This window comes from Elephantulus edwardii, unplaced genomic scaffold (genome assembly GCF_000299155.1).
Source record: "Elephantulus edwardii isolate Elephantulus edwardi_28Jun2011 unplaced genomic scaffold, EleEdw1.0 scaffold00075, whole genome shotgun sequence".
Taxonomy (NCBI): Eukaryota; Metazoa; Chordata; class Mammalia; order Macroscelidea; family Macroscelididae; genus Elephantulus; species Elephantulus edwardii.
The window spans coordinates 2,178,115-2,187,445 of NW_006399825.1; the positions used below are offsets into that span (position 1 = coordinate 2,178,115).

Genomic DNA, 9,331 nt, shown 5'->3' on the forward strand with positions numbered 1-9,331 from the left:
ATTATTAAATTAGTGTGAAAATATCCTTCATCATTGCTGTTTAGTCACCTTAGATTTTTTTTTCTACAAGGTCATCTTCCTTTGCATTTTGCCAGAAACAGCTCCCTCATGACAAAGGATATTTGTTCATTTTTTGCTTTACAGCTAATTTCCATCTCCTTACCATCGTATAACATTTTTATTACATCTTTTTTTCCTTTGCCTTTGAAAAAACACATCTCTTTCCTATCTTAAAAATTTTCTATCCTTATCTCTGCATTCACTGAATTCCTCACGTCCCCCCATCCCCAAATTTCCAGAATGATTTATTTCTTCCTTACCCACTTGGTTTCCTGCTCCTTGTTCTTATCACTCCAAACCTCTACCAGTACCTGCTGTCAGTAATTTCCTTTCCTAATTAAAAAATAAGTTTTCTTATCTAGTTGTTAAATTGCTTTTTCAAAGCAGAAATATCATTGAGTAAACAATGGGGGAAAAAAGGTTTTATTGATCATCTTTAGGAAATAAAATTAGGAATACACAATGAGCATGTGAATCTTTCTCATGAACTTTTCATTAATAAGTATAGTCACCTCAGTAAAAAGATTCTGGAATCCTCTTAAAAATGAGAAAAGAAGAGGTGCTTTGTTGATGTATCCTTGACATTATGGACATACAAATAGTTTATTGCAAGATGTCTCAGTTTTTAATAGACTAAGCCTTGAACCTGGTAGAGACCATACACAATTTAAAAGAACCCCAGTGGTGTAGCTCCATGTTGGGCTGTGTAAAAACAGGATGGCTGTGGACTATCGAGTTTGACCTTTTCTGAGTCCATGGAGGGGAAGAATCCTCAGCAAGACCTCCAACAGCACAAAGCTAGTTCCTATAAGGACAGATATCCCCTCCACATGTCACGGTAGTTCTAATAACAATTGTCTCTCTTTCAGCTCTCATTACTTTGTTACTGGCTTTAATAATTCATTGCATTGGTCACAGAGAAACAATGCCCTCAAATTTGTGGTTTATTAGGAAAGTAATAGTTTAAAGTTCAGGTTGGAAACATTCCGGATGTGATTCTTTATCCAGGACAACCTCGTCTCAATGCTCACAGGCAAGCCTCTGACTCAGCCTTGTGGTTTTGGGCCCTGCCTCATACTCACACAGCTGTTTCAAGTCTCTTTTAGTTCTGCCATTATGTATCACTCCTTCTCCACCACTAAGCTAAGTCAAGGTGTTCATTTGTGGCTCTGTGCGTCAGTGGACCCTGTTCAGCTCTCTCTTACACTCAGTCTCTGGTTTTGTGACTGTCTTCACTGCAATTGTCACATCTTGGTTTTACCCTGTTTTGACCAGGAATCTATGACACAAAGGATGAACTGCACTCTCTATTTCTTATTTTTTCACTAGTAATGAAATTCTTCTGTGTCAGCCAATTCTTTTTGGTACAACGTATACTCATCCCATCTGCTTTTAATGCTTCTTGAATCATTCAATATTCTGCCCATAGCATCCTTAAGCATTGCAACTCGTGGCTTGAATTTATACTTGGACCAAGAAGCAGGCCTCAGAACAGAGCAAGGAAACACTGTATGATTCAAAATCAAGAAAGGGATGAATCTGGGATGCATCCTGTTTCTGTACCTTTTCAATCTATTCGCAGAAGAGATCATTTGGGAAGCAAGGCTTTATGAGGAGGAGTGTGACATAAAGATTGGAGGGGAGACTCATTAACAATTTACAATATGCACATGCCACAAACTTGCTTGCTGAAACTGAAGAAGACCTGAAGCATTTACTGCAAAAGATCAAAGATTGTAGTCTTCAATATGGATTAAAATTCAACATCAAGAAGACAAAGATTCTAACCACTGGGCCAATTGGCAGAATCATGACGGATGGAGAAGAGATTGAGGTTATTAGCAATTATACCTTGCTCAGATCCATAATCAACACTCTTAATACCAGCATTTAGGAAATCAGAAGACAAATTGCATTGGGAAAATCTGTTGTCATGGACCTCTTCAGAGTGCTGAAGAGTAACGATGTCAGTCTAGATACAAAGATGCACCTAATTTGGGCCATGGTTTTTTCAGTTGCTTGTTATGTTTCAGAAAGTTGGACAATGATTAAGGATGATAGAAGCATAGATGCCTTCGAGTTGCGGTGCTGGAGAAGAGTCTTGAACATACCACGGACTGTCAAGAAAACAAATCTGTCTGTCTTGGAAAGGGTGAAATCAAGTCTCTCCTTGGAAGCTAGGATTTTGAAGCTCTGCCTCACTTACTCTGGGCACATGGCTGGAAGAGATTGGTCCTTGGAGAAGGACATCATGCTCAGAAGGGTGGACAGACAGCTCAGGAGAGGGAGACCGGGGATGAGATGGATTGATACAGTAACTGGGGCAGTGGGGGTTGGTGTGTCAGAATTAGTGAGACTGGCTCAGAACAGGGAAGGTTTCAGAGCTGCTGTACATAGGGTTGCTATTCATCGCAGGCGACTCAACCGGTAACATTCTATGACAGGTATGAAGCAATAGTGCCATCCACTTCCTAAACACCTTGCCTCCAGTAACTCTAGGAACTTTGATAAATGTCAATAGTTGCAGAGGGGCTTCAGGCCTTTTGTTCATAGGATCGCTATGAGTTGTGCTCAACTCAAAGGCAATCAACAACAGCTACAACAACAATGAAATTTCTGTTTTCTGTTGTTAATCTTGCTTAATTTAAACCTGAAAGAATGTCAGAATCAACCAGTTCCCCACTTTAGCAATCTACATATCTTATTTGCCTATTCTCCTCACCACTTGGCTTATAGACAGCATCACGATAGATAAAGAGAAATAGTGGCAAGAAGCTGCACTGCAATTCCAGAAGACACACAGTTTGAATCCACCAGCTGCTGTATGGAAGGATGGGCAATCTCCTCTTGTTCATTTAACCACCTCTAAAAACCCACCGGAGGGTCAACTATGGATCAGTTCTGACTCAGCGGTACACAGTAACAGCAGCCTTCAATACAGATTACATCTAAATATCAAGAAAACTAAAGTCCTCCCCACTGGATCAGTAGACAACATCATGATAGTTAGAGAAAGAATTGAAGTTGTTAATAATTTAATCTTGCTTCGATCAACAATCAACATTTTTGGTACCATCAGTAAGGAGGTTAGGTGATATATTGCACTGGGCCAGTCTGCTGCCAGAAATTTCTCCAAAATACTGAAGAGCAATGGTGTCAGTTTGAAGAGTAAGGTGCACATGAGTCACATCATGGTGTTTTAAATCACTTGCTACACATCTGAGAGCTGGAAAATGAATAAAGATGACTGAAGAAAAATTGATGCCTTTGAGTTGTGGTGTTGGAAGAGTACTGAATTTACATGGACTGTCAAAAGAACAACAGATAAGTCTTGGAAAAAAGTGCAACCAGAGTGCTTTTTGGAGGCAAAGATGGTGAGGCTATTTATTCCTTGGAAAGGGACATCATGCTTGGAAAGGTAGAGGATGAGCAAAGGAGATGAAGACTATCAGTGAGATGGATTGATACAGCGACTACAGCAATGGATTCAAGTGTGTCAGAGGATGACACAGGATACGACTGGGTTCAGATCTCTTGTTTTAAGAGTCATTACGAGACATACTCTACTCAATGGCATGCAAAAACAACAACAAACACTATCTTGCCATGTGGTGAGAATTATACTCACAGCAAGTAGAAAACCGGTACTGAATAATCCACCACATTGTACACTGCGATCTAAGAGGTTATTGTGTACTGTCAAGTCAGAACTGACCTATAGCTGACCCTCCAGCAGGTTTTCAAAGACAGTAAAGTGCATGGGAGGAGATATGCCCATCCTTCTAAGATACTAGTGGTTCAAATATGCCAGGAGGTCTATGGGAAAAAGATAAACAGTCTCTTTCTGTAAAGATTTACAACTTTAGAAATGCAAATAGAGGGTTGCCAGGAGTCAGAATTGCTGGGTTTATATAAGATTAAAAAGAATCCTGGTAGTGCAGTGGTTAGGCATTGGGGTGTTAGCCAAAAGGTTGGTGGTTTCAACCCAGTAGTGGTGGCAAAGTGGAAAAGACTTTAAGAATAACAGCTAGGAAACCCAGTTTTACTCTGTTACATAGGGCTGTTATGGGTTGGCATCAACTTAGTGGTTCACAATAATAAGAAACATAAAATTCAAGGAACTTGAATGTGGTAGAGCAATAGTTACGTGCTTTACTGCTAACCAAAAAGATCTTGCAGTGTGACCTGTAAAGATTGTAGCCTCAGAAACCCTACAGGGGCAGTTTTCTGTTGTATAGGGTTGCTACAAGTCAGCATTGACTCAATGGCAAACAATGGAGGAAAAAGAAAATTTTGAATAATCTTGTGTTGAGCCTTCATAGTTCTTTTATCAGATGTTTTAGCCAAAGGCATTGCAGAGTGCTTGGAATTCCCAGGTAGTGGTGGGGTTTCTGTTTTGTTTTGTTTTAAAAATGGTTTGCTTTTTAATAGATGTAGGAGACAGAGAGGTGGATAAGATTTAAAGTGGGAAAGGCACATCTTGTTGTTGTGATACTTCATTCCATTTTCAGATTAAAAAGAAAAAAAAATAGAAATACAGAATGTCCCACTAAAAGGTATATAATTTTCAGATGTTATGATAGCTTATTGCTTTATTTTGTGAACTAGATTCTGAGAGGCAGACTTCAAGCATACTGTGGTTAAAACATGGGCCACTCAGGGCTTCAATGCCAATTGTTAGTCAATTCAAGTCACTTGTTAGTCATGTGACATTGAGTTTGTAGGGAGTTGTGGTGCTGGCCCCAATATACACATCTTTCTGACTATTTGATTCTGCCAGTGGCTACTCAGGAGAAAGATGGGTAATCTCGATCATGTAATTTACAGCTTTGAAAATCCCTTAGAGAGTCAGCTATCTGCTGATTTTGACTCAATGACACTGAGGATTTTTTAATTCTCTCTGACTTTAAAATGAGTAAAGAAATTACTAGTAAACTTGCTTTTATGTTTCAATTAGTTAATTACCTTTCAAATTACTCATAATTTAAAAATTGTAATGGCCCAATTAATAGGAGCTATTATTGCAATAAGGGAGCTCTGGTGACTTGCTGGAAGGAGTTGTAGTGCCAACCCAAAGGTGTGCGGTTTGAATCTACCTGCTGGTCTGTGGGAGAAAGAAGAGAAATTCCCCTGCCCCCGCCCCAGATGATCTACAGCCTCTGAAGACCCACTAGAGGGTCAGCTGTGAGTTGTTTCTGATGCAATGGCACATAACAATATTATTGCTATTTTATTGGAACTAACGGTAAGTTAATAAGTATTAATAGTCACCTATTTTACTTATTAAAATTTACATTGATATACTATGATAATACAATAAAATGATATATACCCACGTTTTGTTAATATATGTTGTTGAATATGAGCCAGAACTATTTAAAAACCCATGAATTGAAGATCAGTCATAAGCAACATTACAATGCTAGACTCTGAGATTATAGTTTCCAAAATAGACTTGCTATTTGGAAAAGAATAAAACTCATTTTCTACTTACATCAAAATGAGCTTCCATAGTTCAAAAGTTTAAACCAAAACCCACTGAGCCATATAAGTACTGGTGGAGAAATAATTAATATTTTTACATACTTGAAATAGAGAAGGAGTTTCTATTTATTGACATGAAATTCAGAAGCCCTAATGATGTTAGTTTGAAGACTAACATGTACCTAATTCAGGTTGTGGTCTTCTCAATCATCAGAGAACAGGACAATGAATAAGGATAACAGAAGAAAATTTGATACCTTTGAGTTGTGATGCTGGAGAAGAGTACTGACTATCCCATGGACTGCCAAGACAACAAACAGAGCTGTCTTGAAGAGGGTACAGCTAGAATGCTCCACAGAGACAAAGATGGGAAGGTTTGTCTTTCATACTTTGGATATGTAGCTAGGAAAGGCTATTCATTGGAGTGGGACATCATGCTTGAAAAGATTGGGGATCACGAAGGAAAGGAAGACCTCCAATGAGATGGATTCACATGGTGACTTCAGCAGTGGACTTGAGTGTTTCAGAGATGGTGAGGATGGCACAGGCTAGGGCAGGGTTCCGATTGGCTCTTCCAGGGGCTGCTATGAGTCATGCTTGATGGAACATAACAACAACAAAACATGTTTGACTACAAAATATAATAACTTTGAAGGAGAAAACATCAAACCAAAGTCAAAAGTGAAACACAAACTGGGACAAATAGTGGCAGTGGGAACAATAATGACAATCAATTAGAGAGTGACAGCCTGAGGGATATTACACGAACATACCCTCCCAGAAAAGGAGTCACAGATGGTGAGAAATGATAGATGAAGATCCTTACTATCATGGAAATATTTTTAAAAAACAATGATATAGATAATTTTTTTTTCATTTAGTGAGACTAGAGGTGAAGATGTAGGCTAGGAAGAGGCACATATCTCAAAAGATTACCACCATTGCCAGGGTTCCTAGTCAAGGGAGAAGGGTTGGATTGTCTGTGCTTTCACGATGACCTCTTGAGCATCAGCGACTGCAGTTTTGTCTTCTCTTAAAAATGCGTTGACAGGTTGCCTGTGATTTAATGAATTCTTAGAATCATTAGTCTTAGGTAACAGTCACTACATATTCCTGTGAGTCAAGTGTGTTGTTGTTGATTGCCATTGAGTCGAGCACGACTCATAATGACTCTATGAACAAAAGACCTGAAGCCCCTCTACAACTATTGACATTTATCAAAGTTCATAGGGTTTCCGGAGGCATGTTGTTTAGGAAGTGGATGCCACTCCTACTTGAGCCAAGTGTAGTCAGCCTTTAAAAAGATTCCCTTCCAACAAGAGGCAGAGTTGGGTGATGTCTTACATGTCTAGTGCTAGTATGACAAGGTTGAATTGACAGGCTACTGGCTTTAGGGGAAGACTTTCTTGCTCTGTGCCTCTAGGGTATAGGAGTTACCAGCACAGAGACTTGGTTCCAAAGAATTAGATCTACTAAAGCCTTTTTTCTCCCTTCAGCGTACTGAGGCTTCTTCCTTTCTGAGTACTTTTCTCTCCTATTTTTTTTCTGATAAGCCAAAAGGTGTTCAAGGAAACTTTCTTTACATTAGATTAGAGCTGTAACTCAATTAAGCATGTTGCATCTTTCTTTGATCCCTTTAAACTGATTAGTGGATCACATCTCAGATCACATCATGGGGTATGATCACAGCATCACAGAACTGTCTAATCTTACATCATTAATACCAAAGACGTTGGCATTTACAATATGTAGAAAATAACATAAGACTGATAATTATGGGACAGCTAGATTGACAGATGCTTTTTTGAGAACAGTTAAACCCATGATAGGAAATGTTTAACCACTTGGTGATTGTGTATCATCAAGTCAGAACCAACCCACAGTTGACCTGCCTGTGGGCTTTCAGAGGCAGTTAGTTTCATGGGAAGATTTCTAGAACTTTTTTTTTTTAAAAAAAAATGTTATGCTAGAGATCACGATGTACATCTTCCCTAGAAGCACTGTTTCTTGTGGAAAACAAACCAAACCAAACTCTTACTTTCTCTGTGGGAGATAGGTTGATTGTTTATGTGTTCATTCATTCAACATTTATTGAACACTTACTATGTATAATGACCAGGCACTATTTTAATCACCCATTGTTAATTAGAATATATGTACTGCTATATTCCAGTTGAGCTGGCTTCAACTCGTAGTAACCTTACACACAATAGAGTAAAAGACTCTCCAGTCCTGTACCATTCTCACAATTATTGCTCTGTGGGAAAGAGCTGCACTGTTGCAGCTACTGTGTCAATCTAGCTTTGAAGTTCTTCCTCTTTTTAACTAACTCTCTTTCTTATCAAGTATGATATCATTCTGTGGGGGCTGAGTCCTCTGATAAGATGTCCAAAATACATGAGATGAAGTCTCACCATCTTTGTTAACACACACTTTCCTGGAGCTTAGACTTTGGTGGGGAGTCAGGGAATGGGGGTAGGGTGGAGTGGTTGGAGACAGATAATAATAGGAAAAATCTACAAAACATAAGAACTTAATATGACTGCTATATATAAGATGATAAACTCAGGCAATAAATTGTGGAGGGATGGATTATTAATAGTTATATTATTGATATATTTCACTACCGATATTTTTCTGAGTCTCAATACCAGTATCTATGCATTTCTTAGGCTCTACTGGGAATCAGAATCACCAGAATTGGCCCTTCTCTGCAGTTTCTGATATAACAGGGCTGAGATGGAGACTGGAAATATACATTTTTTAACAAGATTTTTTTGGCTGCTCCTGCTGCCAAAGAAACCACTCTGGGAGATGTAGGTTAGAAGGTGTAGAGTAGTAGAAGGTATAGGAATAGAGTAGAGGTGGAGAGTCATTGTGGAGAGCCTCTCTACAAAGAGGTGAGGTTTAAGTGGAGACCTGAAGAATGAGGAGTCAGTGATGTGAAGATCAGTGGTGTGAGGAGGAGAGCAAAAGGCTGAAATAGGAAAGAGCTCTTTAGCAGTGGAGGGAAGGAGTGAAGCTGTGTGCCAGGTGAAGGCAGTAATGAGGGTGCAGTGCAGTGAATTAAGGGGATGGAGCAGCAGATGAAAACACAGCAGAAGAGAGAGGGCAGGGCACATAGAAGTGTGGCTCTCTACCCTAAATGCTCACCTAAAAGCATGCACCTGAACAATGCCTGAGCACAGCTCTGTTGACTCTGACTTAATCTGGCGGCATTTTTAAAGAGTTCTCAAGTGATTCTGATGAGCAGCCTGGGAATGATGGATGTGGGGCCTTTGGAAACTTGTAATTCTATTTCAAGTGTTGTTTGAAGCCGTAGGGAGAATTTTGAATGACATAATTGAGTTTAAGTTTCTTGTTGTTGAGTGTGCTATGCATTTTGTAATGAGATAAGATAGAAGGAGGAGACAAGTTAGAAAACGTGATTTTCCAGGTTAGTAATGTTGTTGGTTTAGTCCAGGTGTACCAGGAGGGATGGTGTGGGGTGGGATACTGGTGGGTGGATGGGATTTTGGGGGTAGGAAAGAAGATGACATCTTTGAAAACCTGCTGGAGGGTCCGCTGTGCATTGGTTCTGACTCACTGAGAATGAACAAGTGTTGAAATGCCCATCAACAAACGAATGGATAGAAAAGCTGTGGTATATTTACACAATGGGATACTATGCTGCATTGAAAAACAAGGAACTCTAATCCACAACATAAAGAGTCTTCCAAGTATTCTGAAAAATTTACAACCAGGAGAAGAAAAAATAGATGAATGGGACTTTCTAAGAATCAAGTCC

At 39.3% G+C, this 9,331-nt stretch overlaps 1 protein-coding gene across 1 annotated transcript in view; it reads left to right on the forward strand.

Moving 5' to 3' along the window:
* Window positions 1-9,331, forward strand: part of PLCL1 (phospholipase C-like 1) — a 405,823-nt gene that overhangs the window by 144,259 nt on the left and 252,233 nt on the right. The window lies entirely within an intron of this gene.